A 22,694-nucleotide genomic window follows, 5' to 3' on the forward strand; every position below is an offset into this window, starting at 1 on the left:
TACTTTTGAAATAGCGGCATACAGGGTAATGCTGAAGAATTAGGACCAAGCAAACAACAAAATAGTTTAAACAGTCAATAAAATAGTTGTTAACATAGCTGAAGAAAAAATGATGCTGAAAAATAACCAGCATTCTTATCGGACACACAAACAGTATTTGCACATAAATATCCAGCATCAAGCGGTTGTTCATTGGACAAGAAGTTAAGGGAGGCGTGGCAGTGAGCAAGTATAATAAAATCATGACGATATGCCACGTGTTTTGGTTGTTACTAGGCTTAAGCCAGCATCAAAATATAAGGAATTGGCTGACAATCTTTGACAGAAATTTAGGAAGCAATGACTAATATATTAACCCCTTAGTTGGAATTCCCCCCCTCCATATCTGAAGTATAAAGTACGAGCTGCTACGGCGTCTTAATCAATAACCTTGTTTTTCAATAGACTGTTGGCAATACACTGGAAGTTTGGTTATGTTATACAGCTGAACGCTGAACAAAATCTGTGAATTACAATGACTGATTCTTTAACCAATGTGTTTCTTCGGCGAGTAATATTTCTTACAACGTTTTGGTTTGTGGTAACTACCTTTCTTATCGTTTCAGTAGATGGACAATGGTATCGATATTTCTATCGTCAAAGTTACCTGTCACCTTCTCGACGAATGTTTTTTCGTCGTCGTCCCCGTGCAATACCAGAAGGTGCAATTCGTCTGATTGGAGGACATAGAGCGAATCAAGGAAACGTGCAGATATACCATGTTGGCCGCTGGGGGTATATATGCGATGACGAATGGGACCAAAGGGAAGCGAATATTGTCTGTCGTTTGCTAGGTTATCCAGGGGCGGAGAGATCTACCGGAGATTCTGTTTTTGGACATGCTTCATGTAAGTTAATGTCTTTCAATAGAAGCTTATTTCATAAAAGTAACACCAAACCACGATCAAAGTACTTGAAATTTATTATTTTAAATATAAGAATCCTTAAAATGCAGTCCAAAAGTACCCTAGCGGTTAGCGATGTTATCAGACGTAATTCAAATAATATCTGGAGAGTTTCGGCCATTATAAAGAATTCTAGTGACTTGTATATTCATATATTAAGATAATAATGCAAAGTAAACCGTATAACAAAATTACACAATTAAGGAAAATTAAGATGACATTCGTAAATATATATAATAGAAATATAATATTTATATATAATATATATATCAATGCTTACTTACTTACAGAACGTCCCCTGGTGGGACAACGGTAAGTCTTCGGATTTACAACGCTAAAATCAGGGGTTCGATTCCCCTCGGTGGACACAGCAGAGAGCACGATGTGACTTTGCTGTAGAATACACACTTACGGAAGAAAAAGGCACTATTGGCTTTTCAAAATGTGTTGTTTCGCATTACAGCGCGAAAATACAGTTACTAATTGCAAACAAAATCTCAAATATAAATTTCGGATCTCTTTGTTACTATTCACCTGAAATACACTAATATTTCCAGAGAGTCAAAAAAAAAACATGTGAACATAACTTGTGTCGTTGTACTGTTTCCTCGACGAAGTATAAATATGAAGAAACGTGGAGTTAGCAAAATTCATATTCAAATTTGGTGGGTATAATTATCACTAGAGGGCGATCGACAGCCCGGATGTAAAACTTGATTGGATGACATCGGGATCTCTCAGAAAAGTAGACACGTTTACGCACTGTATCTCTAAACTTAGTATATGATGACCATCAAGGACAAAGTATATCTAAATATATTTTGTGTTTTATCGATGTAGCATGGTATTGTAGTAAGAGTTAATTCATACATATTTAAATGTTACGTTCCTTAATTCAGTAAATGCTTGTTACCAAGGGTTCAAATTATAACTGATGTAAAAAGAAGAAAAATTTTCTTAAAACGTTATGCTACAATTTTTGTTTGTTGTCAGTATGAACACTTGTAGGTTGTTATACCGGTTCAGAGTTTCACTATGAACACTTGTAGATTGTTATACCGGTTCAGAGTTTCACTATGAACACTTGTAGGTTGTTATACCGGTTCGGAGTTTCACTATGAACACTTGTAGGTTGTTATACCGGTTCGGAGTTTCACTATGAACACTTGTAGGTTGTTATACCGGTTCAGAGTTTCACTATGAACACTTGTAGGTTGTTATACCGGTTCGGAGTTTCACTATGAACACTTGTAGGTTGTTATACCGGTTCGGAGTTTCACTATGAACACTTGTAGGTTGTTATACCGGTTCAGAGTTTCACTATGAACACTTGTAGGTTGTTATACCGGTTCAGAGTTTCACTATGAACACTTGTAGGTTGTTATACCGGTTCAGAGTTTCACTATGAACACTTGTAGGTTGTTATACCGGTTCAGAGTTTCACTATGAACACTTGTAGGTTGTTATACCGGTTCGGAGTTTCACTATGAACACTTGTAGGTTGTTATACCGGTTCGGAGTTTCACTCTGAACACTTGTAGGTTGTTATACCGGTTCGGAGTTCTTTAAAGTTAACTTTGAAACCTAAGATGTGCAGGTTATAGTAGTAGCCTTATTAAAGTGCTTAATAAGAATAAGATCGTGTGAGTTGTTCTGTTGAAGAATTTATAGTTTAGCTGTAAATAACACAAAATACATAACAGTAAACACATAAACGTCATTTAAACATATTTTACAGACTTTTTGAACATTTAAATTCTTGATTGGTAAACTTGCATAGGTCACAACAATACCACAGCTAGAATTCTTAATTTATCTGATCCTGTATTATCATGTATACATCATTACAGTACCACAGCTAGAGTTCTTAATTTATCTGATCCTGTATTATCATGTATACATCATTACAGTACCACAGCTAGAGTTCTTAATTTATCTGATCCTGTATTATCATGTATACATCATTACAGTACCACAGCTAGAGTTCTTAATTTATCTGATCCTGTATTATCATGTATACATCATTACAGTACCACAGCTAGAGTTCTTAATTTATCTGATCCTGTATTATCATGTATACATCATTACAGTACCACAGCTAGAGTTCTTAATTTATCTGATCCTGTATTATCATGTATACATCATTACAGTACCACAGCTAGAGTTCTTAATTTATCTGATCCTGTATTATCATGTATACATCATTACAGTACCACAGCTAGAGTTCTTAATTTATCTGATCCTGTATTATCATGTATACATCATTACAGTACCACAGCTAGAGTTCTTAATTTATCTGATCCTGTATTATCATGTATACATCATTACAGTACCACAGATAGAGTTCTTAATTTATCTGATCCTGTATTATCATGTATACATCATTACAATACCACATTTGTAGTTCTTACTTTTTATAATCCTGTATTGCCATTACTAAGATTACATAACACATTACAACTAATTTTAGAGAGTGTTAAATTAGACTGTTAACTTTGATCAGTTCATTTGTTTAACCACTAGATCATAAAGTTTACTATAGAATAATTGAATAGAAGTGTATAGCCAAAAAGAAGGAATTGAGCTAAACTTCTGTTAATTGAAGAATTCATAATCCTCTAAAAATGTATAACAGACAAGAATGCAAACATCAATAAAATGTAAGAACAACCAAGAGGAACGTTTATTTTATTTTTTGCAAATTTGTAAGAACAATTTGTTTTTATGCACCCTGTAAGACATAAAATCAACCATGTAAGATATAACAAAGATAATGGCAACTATAATGTATATAGATATTAATACTTGTAAGATATATAGATAATGTCAACAACCATAATGTATATGGATATTGTTACCACATATAAGATATATAGATGATGTCAGCAACTATAATTATATAGATATTGTTAACATCTATAAGATATATAGATAATGTCAGCAACTATAAATATATATGGATTATTATTACATATAAGATATATAGATATATATAAGATATATAGATAATGTCAGCAACTATAATGTATATAGATATTGTTAACACCTATAAGATATATAGATAATGTCGTCAACTATGATGCATATAGATATTGTTAACACCTATAAGATATATAGATAATGTCGTCAACTATGATGCATATAGATATTGTTAACACCTATAAGATATATAATGTCAGCAACTATAATGTATATGGATATTATTAACATCTATAAGTTATGTAGATAATGTCAGCAACTATAATATATATAGATATTGTTAACATCTATAAGATATATAGATAATGTCAGCAACTATAATATATATAGATATTGTTACCACATATAAGATATATAGATATTGTTACCACATATAAGATATATAGATAATGTCAGCAACTATAATGTATATAGATATTGTTAACACCTATAAGATATATAGATAATGTCGTCAACTATGATGCATATAGATATTGTTAACACCTATAAGATATATAATGTCAGCAACTATAATGTATATGGATATTATTAACATCTATAAGATATATAGATAATGTCGTCAACTATGATGCATATAGATATTGTTAACACCTATAAGATATACAGATAATGTCAGCAACTATAATGTATATAGATATTGTTAACATCTATAAGATATATAGATGATGTCAGCAACTATAATGTATATGGATATTATTAACATCTATAAGATATGTAGATAATGTCAGCAACTATAATGTATATAGATATTGTTAACATCTATAAGATATATAGATAATGTCAGCAACTATAATGTATATGGATATTATTAACATCTATAAGATATATAGATAATGTCAGCAACTATAATGTATATAGATATTGTTAACACATATAAAATATATAGATAATGTCGTCAACTATAATGTATATAGATATTATTAACATCTATAAGATATATATGTCAGTAAATATAATGTTTATTAATCTATATTTTTCCAGGTAAGTACAAACATTTTAAATATTTGCAATAAATATAAAAGCAAATAGGAACATAGAAAGTCTGACTGTAGGTTTTGCAGGTTTTCTGGTAGAGCAACGGTACATCTTCGAATTTACAACGTTAAAATGCGTGGTTCGATTCCTTAAGGTGAACATAGTAGATATCTCATTGTGGGTTTTCTTTACAAAAAAACAAACACGTTAGTTTTTCTTGAGGTTATGAATGTAGCTTTGGGTGGTAGTTAAGCAAAAAGCTACACAAAGGGCTGTTTGTGTTCTGCTTACCACGAGTATCGAAACCCAGTTTCTAGGAGCGTGAATCCGAAGACATACTGCTGTGCCGCTGGAAGGCTGGCTAGTAGTTAAGCACAAAGTTATACAAAGGACTATCTGTGCTCGGCCTACCACAGGTATCGAAACTCAGTTTCTAGCGATATAAGTCGACTGGGGTGTAAATGTAGCTTTTAGATAGTTCTTATTTGATGCAGTGTCTAGAAGTTGTCTTACTCATCAAAGGTTTATATCTTCCTAGTGACAACCTCGAGTTCATTTGGCAGGAAAACGGATAAGAATAATCGTATCTCTGTGAAGTTTGCTGTTATCATAAAACAGAACCAAATTTCTGGAAATACATGAAAATACACTCCTACATAATATTAGGTACAGAAAACTGTATATATGAAACAACATATAGAATTGATGCACAACTGTCAGAACATTTTGTTTTATATATTGGCCTAAATAATTCGCTTTGTTCGATTCATAAACAGTTGCAATTGTACTTTTAAAATGCAAAGCTCGTTAGCTGACTCCAGGACACCAAACAAGCACTAGAGCTAAATAACAAAAACGTGTTTCTAAAATACCAGGATCCAGAGGGAAAATAGCGACATCTTGGGGCTTTATAACGGAAGAAAATGGCGTACTGTTTTTTTTGTTTTACAAATCACATTAATTATTTTAATAAAGAAGAATTGTGTTAGGGCTGTTTTTAAAATTTTCACTGGCTGTTTTTCTAACTTATTACATAAATCTCATGTTTTGAAATTAAGAATGACGTTTAGTATCGACGTCACCGAACTCTGTACAGATCAGTTAATTATATATATTTGCTCCGTAGAAACTTTGAGCATTAAGAAAACGTCTTTGTTAACATAGAGTTGACCTTGGCTTTCTATACTGTGTAAAAATAGATAAATTTAACGCCGGTGGAAGTTTAGTAATTTTATGCTGTTGTATTGGTTGGACAATTTTGGTCAACATTTTATGTCATAATATCTTTTTAAAATGACTTTTTTATGTTGGAAAACCATTTTGGACATTCTTTTATAGTAGTAATGCCATTGTGGTTAAGCCTTTACAATGGTTTTATCACTTTACTCAACATTTTATAATGTATTATCTTTATGGTATCACGTTTTTATTGATAATACCATTTTGGTTAGAATCTTATACTGGTAATACCATTATGGTTAAACTTTTACAATATTTTTATCATTTTGATCACACTTTTACAATGATTGTACCGTTTTGATCACACTTTTCCAATGGTTGTACCATTTTGATCACACTTTTCCAATGGTTGTACCATTTTGATCACACTTTTCTAATGGTTGTACCATTTTGATCACACTTTTAAAACAGTTTTACTAATCCTATCTCACTTTTAATGGGCAACTTTCAATATATTAGAAAGATATGCTTTTGGAACAACAATTTGATAAACTACAGCTCAGTTCTCTGAAGCCGGTACATCTGGTGGTCTCCATTTTCTCATGAACACACCATTTTTGAAAAAGTAATAATTTGGAATTTTCTCCAGTTCATTCTCTGGCAGTTCATATTTAAATAGTGAAGGTATCTGTGGACTCATTTTTTGCTCATCGACCTGTTTACTTCTAGCAAACGGAACTTCACCAGGTGAACCAGATCCCTCACGTTCATCATTGTCACTCACCAAACAATTACCAGTGGGATAGTTGTTCACAAGATTCTTGTTGGATCCAAAAAATGTCCGAGACAAATCTATAACGTCATCATATGAACACGTGTCTATCGTATGTTTTTGGCTTGATTTCTTAGCCTGAACTCTAGTCACAACATACAAGAGAAACATATTTGTAAATCTATAACGTCATCATATGAACACGTGTCTATCGTATGTTTTTGGCTTGATTTCTTAGCCTGAACTCTAGTCACAACATACAAGAGAAACATATTTGGACTTTCCTTAACAACAACATCATCTCTAGATGAAACAGTGATTGGCTCGTTAACCATCTTAGGTTCAACAACAATTTCCCCCAGCTATATCGTTTCCCAACAACTTAATGATACAGCTTTAATTAGCAGAGTACGTCTTATTCCAACAACGTCTGGTTCAGAAACTCTTTGATGCTGAATAAATGTTATGAAGAGGAACATAAACAAAGACACACTGAATACCCTGAGCAATGACAGACTCACTAGTGAATGAACTCGAATCTAAAGACAATACACCTTCTAAAAACAGTGATTAAGTCACCAAGTATCATGTAAGATACGTATGTGTATAGGATTAACAGTGTCATTTGTCAAAGACACAGGACCAACAGACACACAATGTCTAAATCCCCACCCCCTTCATTACAGCAGCCTTCTTATTAGTGGCTAACTCAACAACTTCGGGTGATCTGGTGAACCTACGTCCATATGTAGACATGACCACACTGAGTGTTGCCTCCTTTTTAAAAGACCAACAATTCGACATACCATGACCAGTTTTTTTTTGTTTTTTTACAAAAATAGCAGACAAACCTTGATAATTTTGATGAATTTTCATCCTGACTGTCAGAAGATTTTGAACTAGAGGAGCTGGATTTTTTATAATAATTCTTAGCTTTAGTAGATTGAACAGTTACAGGCTTTAGCTGAGCCGGTATAAATTTCTTTTTATGAAAAGTGATTTTATGTGTTAATAAAACCACCAATTCGTATGACTTGAAAATAGTTGCTTTAACCTTATCATAATTCGTACGGTCTTTTAGAGAGAAAGGGAGCAGCATAAACCACGTATTGATTCTTGCTCTCGAGAATCTTCTACAAATTTAGAGAACGGGAGGGACTTGAGCTATACATATCCAACAATATACGCCACATGTATAAAACTTCTACACTGAAACAAAAATAGGCATTAAAATAAATGTACAACAGTAAAGTTGTTACAGACTAGACTTTTATACTAGTATTTATCATTATCATTGTGATCAGACTTTCATATTGATTGTGCCTTTTTCATCATGTTTTTATACTGATTGTACAACTCTGGTCACACTTTAATATTGGTGATAACATTTTGGGTACAATTTTTATAAGACTGTTAAAATATCCAATAATTCAACAATATGTTCGATATTTTGTCATGGTAATTACTTTATTGGTTTTGTCAGTTAAAAGTTATAATGACAACAGTGTTCTTAAGAATTATCCAGCAATCGAATAGCCTTTCCGATATATCTAACGTGTATGGTTGGCAAGATGATTTACTTTATTGAAGAGAGTTATGCAAAGAGGACAGAACATATTAAAAGTACAAAGATGTAAGACAATCAGTGAAACAATGAAATCAGTAAAAAAAAAGATTTGAAACTAACTGTAATTCAAATATTAGTAATAAAATTTGGGTTAGATACCTGCGATGAGCACATCAAAGATAGCCTAATGTGTAACAATTTGTACAAATAGTAGGATAAATTTATTGTCATTTCACAATTAAGTAATAACATGAAACCTCGGTTTCTAATTTTTTCTAAGTAGAGTCTAGCAATAATATTGCAGTGCACTTACGGGGACGACACGTAATGAAACAAGACCACTTAAAATCTGTTGTAACCACAAGGGAAAAGATCTTGAGTAAGGCCCTCTGTTACCTGTGGTAATAACAATGAAATAGATTTTGTGAAAGACCGCCTGTAAGCTGTGGTAACCATAACTAAACAAAGTAACAGGAATTTGTGCAAGGCTACTTGGAACCTGTGGTAATCATAACGAAACGGACCTTTTGAGGGGCCACTTGTGGTTTATGGTAACCATAACTGAACAAAGTAACAGAACTTTGTGAAAGACCGCCTGTAAGCTGTGGTAACCATAACTAAACAAAGTAACAGGAATTTGTGCAAGGCTACTTGGAACCTGTGGTAATCATAACGAAACGGACCTTTTGAGGGACCACTTGTGGCCTTTGGTAACCATAACTGAACAAAGTAACAGGACTTTGTGCAAGGCCACTTGTAACCTGTGGTAATCGTAACGGAACAAAGTATCAGGAAGCTGTGTGAGACCATTTATAAAGTATTAGAATAATTATTAAAACAGAGATTTCTGCTATCAAATAGTTCAGCGGAAGGAGCGAAATAATTACAAATACAGATTATTAAAATAACTGAGTTTATGTATAGGAAACAAGAGTCAAGGAGAAAAGAGGAACAAATAGTTCTGTCACCATGTTTTATGTGTAAATTCAGTATTCCTAACTGCGGTGACTAAACATCTTATTCGTTTCTACTGTACTGTATCCAGGCCTCAAGAAGGTAAAATGAAATCTATTATCTTTTTATTTGTTTGTTTGTTTTGAAATTCGCGCAAAGCTACTTGAGGTCTATCTGCGCTAGCCGTCCCTAATTTAGCAGTGTAAGACAACAGGGAAGGCAGTTAGTCATCACCATCCACCGCCAACTCTTGGGCTACTCTTATGCCAACGAATTGACCGTAACATTATAACGCCCCCACGGCTGAAAGGGCGAGCATGTTTGGTGCGACCGGGATTGGGACCCGTGACCTTCGGATTACGAGTCGAACGCCTTAATCGCTTGGCCACGCCGGGCCTATTATCTTTTTATATCCCTGACAGTTAAGTTCAGGTTTTGTTTTTATTTGTTTACGTTTCAAACGCTTGTTTAGTGAAACTGGGTAAGAAGCAATTTTTATTTTCATTTTCAAACCAAGCAGTCATCACGACCTTGAATTTCCCAGCAGGAAGATCAAGTCGTGTCCTTCCAAGGTCACGAATAATAACCAATTTCTCTCCTTTTACTTATTTATTTTATTTTTTCTGGCAGCTATCCAAAACACCAAGCTTCCTCATTCCTTCTATTGATAATTAAGTTCCAGATCATTCTGTCGAGTCTTTCTTCTTACTGATGTAGTTTTGTTATTAGGTCAGATAAAGGCAAAAACAAAGAAACTTTAGTTATGCCTCTTGCCTCATCTCACAGTTTATGACTGCCCAATGTTTATTGCACCAAGGTTCATCTCTTCAGGTCACTTTTCGTCTATGATTTATAATTTTGTAGAATTTTATACTTTGAAAAAAAAAAAACAGTTGTTAGATTATAATAACTCCTGATCATAGTTAGCTATGCACTTAAAGATCAACTAGAAATCAAACTGACCATCATTATAGTTAATTGAGTATACTTTTTTTTCATACTTCACTTGTAAAGATCAGAATCCATTGTTTCATCTGTTGGGTATTCTCGCTGTTAACTATTTTCGGCCGTAAACCCAATAATATCTCACGAGATTTGACCACCTGAGGAGATTTATGTTAGCCATGAATACAAATATTAAACCATAAATGAAAAATCATAATATAGTGGAACTCTTGCTTATATGATACTGGAAAAAAAAAATTATTACTGAAATGGAACCTCCAAGTTCGCGAAATTTTAGTCCTGCGTGCATGTAGATTTGCAACAGGGGTCACGACTTTCTCGTTTTACCTCTATTTCTCGTCACGGAGGATGTTTATTTTATCCATTCTCAGGGTACAGGTATGACGTCATGAATATGTCACACACGGATCTTATGCACTAGAGCCACATATTATTAAAAGTAATCTTACTACTTAAGAAATAGTAGAACTGATCTTCCAGAAAAATAACTTTATAGACTAAATAGGTAAATTTATAAACATCATTACGATTATTTGAAACTCTCCGTGACAAAGAATGTGAAAGCTTTGAACCCAAAACAAATGTTATTTACTTTTATTGTGTGGATACTTTTATAGAAACGTGGATCTTCTTGTGTGAGATAAATAACTTTTAACAATGAAGAATCGAGACACATAACACAATTACAGATATATTATTGTAAATCAGTAAGTAGCACGATGTCAGTGCACTTATTCGAAAGTGAAAGCTCTAAAGTAGTTTTGGTTAAATATACTAGTGTGTATAATGAAGGTAGAACTGAAACTAGATATATTAATCATTGTAACCAATTCTGTTAAATGAAATAACTGCAAAGAAATAACATGTTATCTATTGAACATAAAGACACTAGTATCCAGTTCTTCATAGTACTAAACGCCTATGTCAATAGACATCCCACTTACAGAAATGAACTGTCACAATTTTTCCCGCTGTAATGACACCCATACCCCACCCCTAGCTCGACCCATCAGACACGTGTTTGCACTTTGTAGTGATGGACAATCAAGTCATTGTATTAGTCAGGCTATCACATGTTTTACGATACCTTCGCCCTCTGGAAACTGCATCAGAGATCCAATCAATGACAGAACAACACGTGTAAAAGGCGTGATATAATACAATACGGATCGAAAAAGTTAAACAGTTCAAAAGATACCGTATTATTTTATTAAATAATTACCTCCACTATTGACGGTGAAGGAAGTTATGTTTTCACCCATGTGTGTTTGTTAGCAAGATATCTCGAAGACGGCTGAATGTATTTGGACAAAAGTTGGCTTACATTTGAAACAAAACCCAACGTAGAAGTGAATAGTCTTTGAATGATCAAACCCAAAATTTAAGGTCACGAAACTAAAAAAAAATTCTCCACCTTTTAACGAGGGGACCGATTTTTCCCGCTATTTTTGCTCTATAACTCATTAAAAATTATCAGATTTTTGATAAAAATTGGTAGACCTATGCACAATACTATTCTTAACTGTTGTGCTGGAAATGGTTCGTGTGTGTTGATAACGTCGGACAGACGAACACATTTTCGTATTTTTTTAGGACAGTGTAAGATTATTGCTGCGTGGTTGTTATTTTGAAGTGCATCACATAACTCGTTCTGTTACACGAAATCTTATTGTTGGTGATTTACACGTCCACTCGAAAATAGTTAAATAGATTTATAGTTGTTAGAATCAGTTGTGTAACCAGAACATGCCAGTTCGCTTACAGGGATTTAAGAAAAAGACACAAGTTACATTCACATATTATGCAATTTTATAGTTTATTTAAAGCACATGACCGTTAAGCCTCGTCCATCATGTTTAGAATTCTGCTACTGTTGTTTTGTGTTTTCTTTTAACGTAAAGCTACGCAGCGGTCTATCTTCAGTCTTTCTACTGCGGGGGATCGAGCTGTGGATGTTGACTCATATAAGTACAGTTAGTGATAAAGTTACGAAATACAACAATACCGCATCTCTTTAGTTGATATCTGTCTTTGAAACTTGTGTTTGTTTTTTAATAAGAATGGTTAACTGTTAGCTAAATATCCGCAGGCAGTTAGGCTAAACTAAAAAAAACAACTGATAACATCTTGAGGAAATGTCACATTCTAGACGCTCTTCGAATGTTTGTTTCTATAAAAGTGAGGGAATACCAACTACATATCTGTAGTCGGAAAGTGTTGATTTTTATTAATTAAAATTGGAAAATATTAATATCTGTAGTCAAATTCCAGTGTTACTTGTCCTTATTAAAATAATTAGTCATCACCTTTCAGATATTCTAATTTAGTTTTTGTGCTATTACATAGAGTAATAATATGTTTACCATATGTTTCATAATAACTAATATTTTCATGAAATACACGGATTATTAAACAGCCTTTATAACACAGTCAACGTTAATTAATATGTTCAGAGAGTTGAAAGATAAAATTGTACTAAAGGATAAACGTGGAAAATGAAGAATACAAATTGATCTTCCATATCTATCTTATAGATTTGTCTTGGTTTGTGAAGGAAAACAAAAGTAGCTAATATCTAACTTTCCTTCGTCAAGAGTCATTCTGTCATCCAATGTGTTAAAACAGTGTTTCATTTGACTTTTCCGAATACACTTTAACTGAAAGTTCAGACCCCCGTTAGTACAGCGGTATGTCTACGGATTTACCACGCTAAAATCAGGGGTTCGATTCCCCTCGGTGGGCTTAGTAGATAGCCCCATGTGGTTTTGCTATAAGAAAACACACACACAAACTAAAAGTACAGTTTACGTAAAGTGTTTGATTGTTTGCTTTTGAATTTCGCACAAAGCTACTCGAGGGCTATCTGCGCTAGCCGTCCCTAATTTAGATGTGTAAGATTAGAGGGAAGGCAGCTAGTCATCACCACCCACCGCCAACTCTTGGGCTACTCTTTTACCAACGAAAAGTGGGATTGACTGTCACATTATAACGCCCACACGGCTGAAAGGGCGAGCATGTTTGGCGCGACGGGGATGCGAACCCGCGATCCTCAGATTACGAGTCACACACCTTAAGACACTTGGTCACGTAAAGTGAACAACGAATATGTTATTTGTTACAACTTTAGTTTCTTCCATCTTGTTTCTAGCGTCTCAGGTATGGATGGATAACTTATACTGTACTGGAAAAGAAAGGAGGTTACAGGACTGCCCGTTTGATGGCTGGGGTATACATGACTGCAATCCATCAGAGGTCGCTGGTGTTGTATGCCAAAGAAATCATCCACAACAAAATTCTTCCTCATCCAGCTCTGCTGGTAAAGAAGTACCGGAGTCAGTTCGTGTAAATATGATTTATTATAATAACGTATGTAATACTCGAGAAAGTAAGGCTAAACTTCATCCCTTCTATACATTACTCCTTACAACTTGTTTACCATCTAAGTATTATCACATACCTCAAACATCAGTAGTTTCTGTTACATTTAAAATAGGGAATTTTAAAATAATGTTTACTTTGTTTATATTCGTGTAATTACAAACCAGAACATCCCGGTAAACGGAATACGAAATTTGTAAATACAACCTCTCTTTGTACGTTTAAAGTTTTAGTTAAGATTACATCGTATTTATTTATTTCTCATTGTACAAGTTGACTAATATTTATGGCTACGACTATTTGTATTATTGTTCAAGTTTATTAATATTTATGGCAACGACTATTTGTATCATTGTACAAGTTGACTAATATTTATGGCTACGACTATTTGTATCATTGTACAAGTTGACTAATATTTATGGCTACGACTATTTGTATTATGGTACAAGTTGGCTGATGTTTATGACTACGACTATTTGTATTATTGTACAAGTTGGCTGATGTTTATGACTACGACTATTTGTATTATTGTACACGTTGGCTGATGTTTTTGGCCACCGTATAGATTGTTGAGGCGCATGCAGCATATTGAATCGTCTGTGTCAGTGTTTATATTTTTATTAATTAAAAGGAAGAACTTGGCACGTGTTCGTGTGCACAGAAAAGTACCAATGATTTTACGTATATTATAAAAAATATTGCACCTGGTTGTGTCTATATTCACTAAAAAGCTTGGTGCGTTGTCGTATATTTAACATAAAAACATGGGATATAGTTGGTCGTGTTACGTTTTTTTACCAGAATATTAATACTGTTTAGCCCTTGATACTGTGTATAGCGTGTGACATTTTGGTGAAACATTAATCACAATACGTTTTTAATAGGAATGTAATAATTCACATAAATAAAAACGGTTCTGAAATTTATAGAAATATTGGATTTTTTTTTTTTCAATTTTGTGTTCAAGTTTCTGTCTTCTTGCTCTTACAACTTTCGACTCTTCTAACTCATGTAGTAACCACCAGTTATAGGTTCAACTTATTACGTTCGTAACTTATGTAACTACTAGTTGTAACTTCGACGTAATATCTTTGTAACTTACGTAACCACAAGTTGTAAGTCCAACTTGCTATTGTAACTCATGTAACCATCAGTTAGTTATACGTTCGACTTGTTACGCTTGTAAGTTATGTAAATGGTTATCGGTTCAACTTGCTATGTAACCACGAATTATGTATTAGGCTTAACTGTAATACATTCGTGATGTGAGGAAACGTTGAGTAATGTTAAGGATGTTCTTTCCTGAGGAATAACAAGACACGGTTGTATTGAAATTATTTTTGTTTATATAGTCAACTAGACTATATAGGGATAAGTATTGTTTTGTTTTGTTTTTTTAATTTCGCACTGCGCTAGCCGTCCCCTAATTTAGCAGTATAAGACTAGAGGGAAGGCAGCTAGTTATCACCACCCACAGCCAACTCTTGGGATACTCTTTTACCAACGAATAGTGGGATTGACCGTCACATTATAACGCCTCCACGGCTGAAAGTACGAGCATGTTTGGTGCAACCGGGATTCGAACCCGCGACCCTCAGATTAAGAGTCGAACGCCTTAACCCACCTGTCATGCCGGGCCCAGAGATAAGTATGGATAAGCGCAGATAGATGAACAGATAGACGTATAGACACAGAGAGAAGGATGGATAGATACAGACAGATGAACGGATATATGGATAGTCAGACAGACAGATAGATGTATGGATGATTAGATACAGCTTTGGTTTGAAGATTCCATAACTGACCTGCATAAGGAGACAGTCTCCTTTACCCATTATTGTGCATTATTTTTATATAAAGTTGAAACATTGCTATAAAACAGATAACAGAATACCCTTCGTTCTCTCGAAGTCTTTCTCCTTCGAAACCACAAATACTTTTCTAAGTTTCCAGTCTGTACAATATATGCAAAACATTAAAAAATATGAAATGTTCAAGGAAAGAAAAATACACGGAATAGTTTTTGCAGCTCAAGGAAAACAACTTTTCCCTTCGGCTCGTTGGAGGGCGCTCGCCATTGGAAGGACGAGTCGAGATCAAAATTCCAGGGACTGAGTGGGGTCTTGTGTGTGGAGATGGTTGGGAGATACTAGAGGCTGGAGTGGTTTGCAAACAGTTAGGCCTAGGATTTGCCAAAGCAGCTACACAGGTAAGAAGTGGGTGTGATAATATTTCAGTTTACTTTAAACTGTGATTGAATATAAGTATCATTAGGTTTTTGATCTAGTCAAGCACAAAGCTACACAATAGGTTATCTGTACATTACCTGCCACGGGATGGATCACTGGGTTTTGGCGTCGTAAGTCTGCAGAGTTACTGCTAAGCTACTTGAGACTTAACAAGTGTATGTTTAATATATAATGGATCTCGGTTTAGCTTTGCCCACTGCCTCAGATGATTGGACTATAAAACACAAAAATATCACAAGTGTCCTAGAAAACTTCCTTAATTTAAATATACATCAACGCTCTCTCATACACGTGAACTTAAAAGGAATTTGTTAAAAGAAACAATTGAAATAACTTTTAACGTTCCAAAAACTGTTATCAGATGGCACACCAATCTTATGATTGGTTTGTTGGTTGTTGTTAAGCGATAAGTTAGACAGTGGGTTTTCTATGTTCTGCCCACAAATGGTATCGGAACTCGATTTTTAGTGACGTAAGTCTTTAGGCTCGCTGGTAAGCTACTGAAGAAGGGGTCAACAACGTATGTAAGTCAAGTTTGTTGTCGACTCATTCAACACTTATAATCAACATCGTTATCATTAGTTCTAAGTATCATACGTTCAGTATGTATTTCTTCCAGAGTTCCTCTTTCGGAGGACAACGTAGCCAAATGATTCTCAGTGGAGTGAAGTGTCGGGGAGACGAAAAAACACTAGCATCTTGTCGTCACGATAACGTTGGTGCTGTCGATTGTCCAGGAAGCGGTAGAAATTTTGCTGGCGTTATTTGTGTAAAAGGTAAAACAAATTGTGGATTTGAGGAAGAAAAATATATTAATTTCTTACTCCTTTCACTTAAATGCTAGGCTTAAAAACTCCGAAACTCACCAAATATCATTAAGTTTTAATGAAAGTAATGTATCCACATAGTTAATTTAGTGTATTATTCTTGTTAGATGTATGCAAAATCATAAAATAAAATATATATTGACTAGAACGCATTGATTTATCAATTTGACAAGCTTGCTCTTAAAGATGTTTTCGGCCTTTATCCAAGTATAGTAAAGAAAATTTAGGTTAGTTCTAAATTATTATACTGAGTTAGAAGATATCAAACGACATATTGATAAAGGTATAATAATAAAAACGAAACAAAAAAGTAATACGACTCGATATATTAAATATTCTAACGAGTCTTTTTACTACAAAGGAAATAGCAACATGTGTGACGAAATAATAAACACAATATGGCGCCATCTATTGAGTTACAATATAAACAAATAACCAAAACATTTCGTCCTTTGGGTTTTCAAGACTCAGACAATTGTAAAAATAAGTATGATTCGTGCAACAACCTTTTTTTTTTTATCACAGAACAGAATTCTAAATAAAAGTATCCTCCTTGCATCAAGACTACGACATTCACTAGGGTTGTACGTGAGGGCTTCATTATATATTTATTGATGTAATTTGTAAATACAATACTAAAAAATGGAGTTTTGTAATGGGTAGCACTTTAACTATATATATATATATATATATATATAGAAACATTACAGTTTGTATCCGCACAATTCGAACATTTTTCCAAAGTAGCATTTTCCAGAATTTTATTTTTGTAAAATGTTCATTTTTACTCAATTTTTCATGAGGTATGAATGATACGATTATCACAAAAAGTCGTCCATTGGGCAACATTTCTCTTAGTACTGTTAGTGAAAGTAACTAACTTTAAAAGAAAATAATATGACATGTTTTACCTATTGAATGTGCTTTATATTGTTCGTTATCTGTGAGGCCCACATGTTACTTTATGTTGGGTAACCTTATGTCTTTGTCTCTCAAAGAATCAGTTAATAAAATAATTCATTCTCCGTGGGGGAAAAAATCTAATAGCACTAAGAATTAATTAGTAAAATTAATTATAATATTGGTGTTATTTTAAATAAAAAACGTTATTGTGTTTCGTATATAACGAGGGATCTTCCTTCCAATAACATCATGTGTCCACAAGTTGAATTGATACATTGATAACTTAAAATAAATATCTTTAAAAATGTTTTGGGTCACTTTAAGGTTTCCATCACTCAAGAAAAGTGAGTAGAAGAATTGTCCCTTTCGTTACTTACTTTTGGGGAAATAATAATAAAATTATACATAAAAAAGAAATAGAAGCCCTTTTGTTACTTTCATTATTTAATTTTGTGGAGAATAATAATAAAAATAAAATAAATTATACACATGAATAAAATAGAAGCCCTTTACTGTGACTTTTATTATTTAGGTTTGCAGATAATAATAATAATCATCATTATACTATAATGGAACTTTTGCTTATATGATACTGGAAAACCTTTTTTATTACGTGATGTGCAATCTTCAACTTCGCGAAAGTTTTATTCTGCGTGCATGTAGATTTGTAATAGGGGTCACGATTTTGTTTCGGTTTCCCGTCGCTCCCCATTGGATTATCGGTAAGTCTTTGAATTTACAACGCTAAAACCAGGAGCTCATTTCTCCTCAGTGGGCAAAAAAGATAGCCCAGTTTGGCTTTGCTATAAGAAAACACTCAAACACATACATCCGTTTCCCGTCATGGAGAATTTTATTTTTCTCCATTCTCAGAGTGCAAATATGACGTCATGAACACGTCACTCGCAAATCTAAGGTACTGTAGCCACGGGTAATCGGTTCTATCATCATGAGAGATTGTTTATCCACAGTTCTTAACCCTGGAGACGAACACAATGATTTTAATAAAAAAAAAGAATGTTGATTTTATTTTAGGTTTTATATGCTCTAATAAAGTTTTATAGTTACAAGAGAATATATTTGTTTCCGTTCAAAGATATGCCTGATCTCGTCCCAGACGAAAAGGAGATCGAACGGTCATCGCATCTGGAAGTAAAGGAACTCTTGTATTTGCAGTGTGCCATGGAAGAAAATTGTCTTTCTAGTTCTGCATACCAGCTACAGAAGGAGAAAAGATACGGTGAGAATGTTACGAACACTTGTCCAGATACGGGTTTTCAGCATGGCCAGGTGATTAAGGCACTCGACTCGAAATATGAGGGTTGCGGGTTCGAATATTCCCGTCATATTAAACATGTTCGTTTTTTACTGCTAAATTAGTGACGATTAGCGCAAATAGCCCTCGTGTAGCCCTAATTTAGCAGTGTAAGACTAGAGGGAAGGCAGCTAGTCATCACCACCCACCACCAACTGTTGGGCTACTCTTTTACCAGCGAATAGTGGGATTGATTTTCACATTATAACAATTCCCAACGGCTCAAAGGACGAGCATATTTAGTTCGAACTGCGACCCTGAAATTATGATTCGATCGCCCTAACCATCAGGCCATGCCAGGTCTTTTTCTATGGAAAAGAAACAGAGGATACGAACTGGAAAGTATGCAATAGAACTCGATTTTATGCACGAAAAATTAAGTATTTTTTAAATATAAGATGAAGGCAATTGTTTTATTTTCTATTCTTTTAGTCTTACATTTCCTTCATGTGAACTAAAAAAAAAAAAAGACCCCTACCCACAAAAATTCCTCAAAATATGATTTATCACTTTCAAAAATAATTACTAATAAACTTTAATGGCGTCCACAGTATGTACCTTTTCTATTAAATTGTACGCTTGTAATTTAACATGGTAGCTTTGAACTTTGGAAAACAATGGTTTTTGACATTGAGTATTCGGTTTTCGTATGTAACCGAAGGAAATTTTTTCTTCACATGTCAAAAATCGACCAGAAAACGTTTCGTTTGATCTGTCGAAAATGAGTTTGAAAATAGAAATTTAATTTTGGAAAACTTTGTATCAGTGAATAATTAATTTTGTTATTGTAACAGCAAGGGTCTAAAGAAAGCAATTCTTTTTATTAATATTATATAATATAGTAACTGAAAACCTTTAAACAACAGTTGTTTTATTGGACCAACCGTATCATAAAGATGGTCAATACAGAATGTAACTTAAAATATCCTACAGAAACTAATATTTACCTCGTGAAATGATGACAACCGATTTTACACAAATCAGAATATTTTCACACAGGTTCTTGTTCGTGATTTCTCGTGACATATGTCATATCACGTGAGATTTGTTTCTTTTCTAAACTGAAGCAAAATTTATTTTAACGCACAATTCAGAATAATATATTTATAATATTTATTCTGGTTCAATGCAAAGAATGGAATAAGGATGTAAGGAAGGTGATTATACTAGTTTACTGAACAGTGTAAAGTAAAGTTATAAGAAATTTGATTACACTGGTTTACTGAACAGTGTAGAGTAAAGTTATAAGAAATTTGATTACACTGGTTTACTGAACAGTATAGAGTAAAGTTATAAGAAATTTGATTACACTGGTTTACTGAACAGTGTAGAGTAAAGTTATAAGAAATTTGATAACACTGGTTTACTGAACAGTATAGAGTAAAGTTATAAGAAAGGTGATTACACTGGTTCACTGAACAGTGTAGAGTAAAGTTATAAGAAAGGTGATTACACTGGTTTACTGAAGAGTGTAGAGTAAAGTTATAAGAAAGGTGATTACACTGGTTTACTGAACAGTGTAAAGTAAAGTTATAAGAAATTTGATTACACTGGTTTACTGAACAGTGTAGAGTAAAGTTATAAGAAATTTGATTACACTGGTTTACTGAACAGTATAGAGTAAAGTTATAAGAAAGGTGATTACACTGGTTCACTGAACAGTGTAGAGTAAAGTTATAAGAAAGGTGATTACACTGGTTTACTGAAGAGTGTAGAGTAAAGTTATAAGAAAGGTGATTACACTGGTTTACTGAATAGTGTAGAGTGAAGTTATAAGATAGGAGATTACACTGGTTTACTGAACAGTGTAAAGTTATAAGAAAGGTGATTACACTGGTTCACTGAACAGTGTAGAGTAAATTTATAAGAAAGGTGATTACACTTATTTACTGAACAGTGTAGAGTAAAGTTATAAGAAAGGTGATTACACTGGTTTACTGAACAGTGTAGAGTAAAGTTATAAGAAATTTGATTACACTGGTTCACTGAACAGTGTAGAGTAAAGTTATAAGAAAGGTGATTACACTGGTGTACTGAACAGTGTAGAGTAAAGTTATAAGAAAGGTGATTACACTGGTTTACTGAACAGTGTAGAGTAAAGTTATAAGAAAGGTGAATACACTGGTTTACTGAACAGTGTAGAGTAAAGTTATAAGATAGGTGATTACACTGGTTTACTGAACAGTGTAGAGTAAAGTTATAAGAAAGGTGATTACACTGGTTTACTGAACAGTGTAGAGTAAAGTTATAAGAAAGGTGATTACACTGGTTTACTGAAGAGTGTAGAGTAAAGTTATGAGAAAGGTGATTACACTGGTTTACTGAACAGTGTAGAGTGAAGTTATAAGATAGGAGATTACACTGGTTTACTGAACAGTGTAAAGTTATAAGAAAGGTGATTACACTGGTTTACTGAACAGTGTAGAGTAAAGTTATAAGAAATTTGATTACACTGGTTCACTGAACAGTGTAGAGTAAAGTTATAAGAAAGGTGATTACACTGGTTTACTGAGCAGTGTAGAGTAAAGTTATAAGAAAGGTGATTACACTGGTTTACTGAACAGTGTAGAGTAAAGTTATAAGAAAGGTGATTACACTGGTTTACTGAACAGTGTAGAGTAAAGTTATAATATAGGTGATTACACTGGTTTACTGAACAGTGTAGAGTAAAGTTATAAGAAAGGTGATTACACTGGTTTACTGAACAGTGTAGAGTAAAGTTATGAGAAAGGTGATTACACTGGTTTACTGAATAGTGTAGAGTAAAGTTATAAGAAAGGTGATTACACTGGTTTACTGAACAGTGTAGAGTAAAGTTATAAGAAAGGTGATTACACTGGTTTACTGAACAGTGTAGAGTAAAGTTATAAGAAAGGTGATTACACTGGTTTACTGAACAGTGTAGAGTAAAGTTATAAGAAAGGTGATTACACTGGTTTACTGAACAGTGTAGAGTAAAGTTATAAGAAAGGTGATTACACTGGTTTACTGAACAGTGTAGAGTAAAGTTATAAGAAAGGTGATTACACTGGTTTACTGAACAGTGTAGAGTAAAGTTATAAGAAAGGTGATTACACTGGTTTACTGAACAGTGTAGAGTAAAGTTATAAGAAAGGTGATTACACTGGTTTACTGAACAGTGTAGAGTAAAGTTATAAGAAAGGTGATTACACTGGTTTACTGAACAGTGTAGAGTAAAGTTATAAGAAAGGTGATTACACTGGTTTACTGAACAGTGTAGAGTAAAGTTATAAGAAAAGTGATTACACTGGTGTACTGAACAGTGTAGAGTAAAGTTATGAGAAAGGTGATTACACTGGTGTACTGAACAGTGTAGAGTAAAGTTATAAGAAAGGTGATTACACTTGTTTACTGAACAGTGTAGAGTAAAGTTATAAGAAAGGTGATTACACTTGTTTACTGAACAGTGTAGAGTAAAGTTATAAGAAATTTGATTAAACTGGTTTACTGAACAGTGTAGAGTAAAGTTATAAGAAATCTGATTACACTGGTTTACTGAACAGTGTAGAGTAAAGTTATGAGGAAGGTGATTACACTGGTTTGCTGAACAGTGTAGAGTAAAGTTATAAGAAAGGTGATTACACTGGTTTACTGAACAGTGTAGAGTAAAGTTATAAGAAAGGTGATTACACTGGTTTACTGAACAGTGTAGAGTAAAGTTATAA

The 22,694-nt window shown here is 33.6% G+C and overlaps 1 pseudogene across 1 annotated transcript in view; it reads left to right on the forward strand.

The window, feature by feature from the left end:
• Positions 1 to 264: 264 nt before the first annotated feature.
• The window catches only part of LOC143223746 (lysyl oxidase homolog 3A-like), a 36,589-nt pseudogene continuing 14,159 nt past the window's right edge, over positions 265 to 22,694 (forward strand). Inside the window, exons 1-5 of the transcript XR_013013065.1 lie at positions 265 to 887; positions 13,485 to 13,678; positions 15,744 to 15,923; positions 16,583 to 16,739; positions 18,790 to 18,933. The product of XR_013013065.1 is annotated as a lysyl oxidase homolog 3A-like (transcript). The remainder of the gene's footprint in view (positions 888 to 13,484; positions 13,679 to 15,743; positions 15,924 to 16,582; positions 16,740 to 18,789; positions 18,934 to 22,694) is intronic.

Source organism: Tachypleus tridentatus, chromosome 8 (genome assembly GCF_004210375.1).
Source record: "Tachypleus tridentatus isolate NWPU-2018 chromosome 8, ASM421037v1, whole genome shotgun sequence".
Classification (NCBI taxonomy): Eukaryota; Metazoa; Arthropoda; class Merostomata; order Xiphosura; family Limulidae; genus Tachypleus; species Tachypleus tridentatus.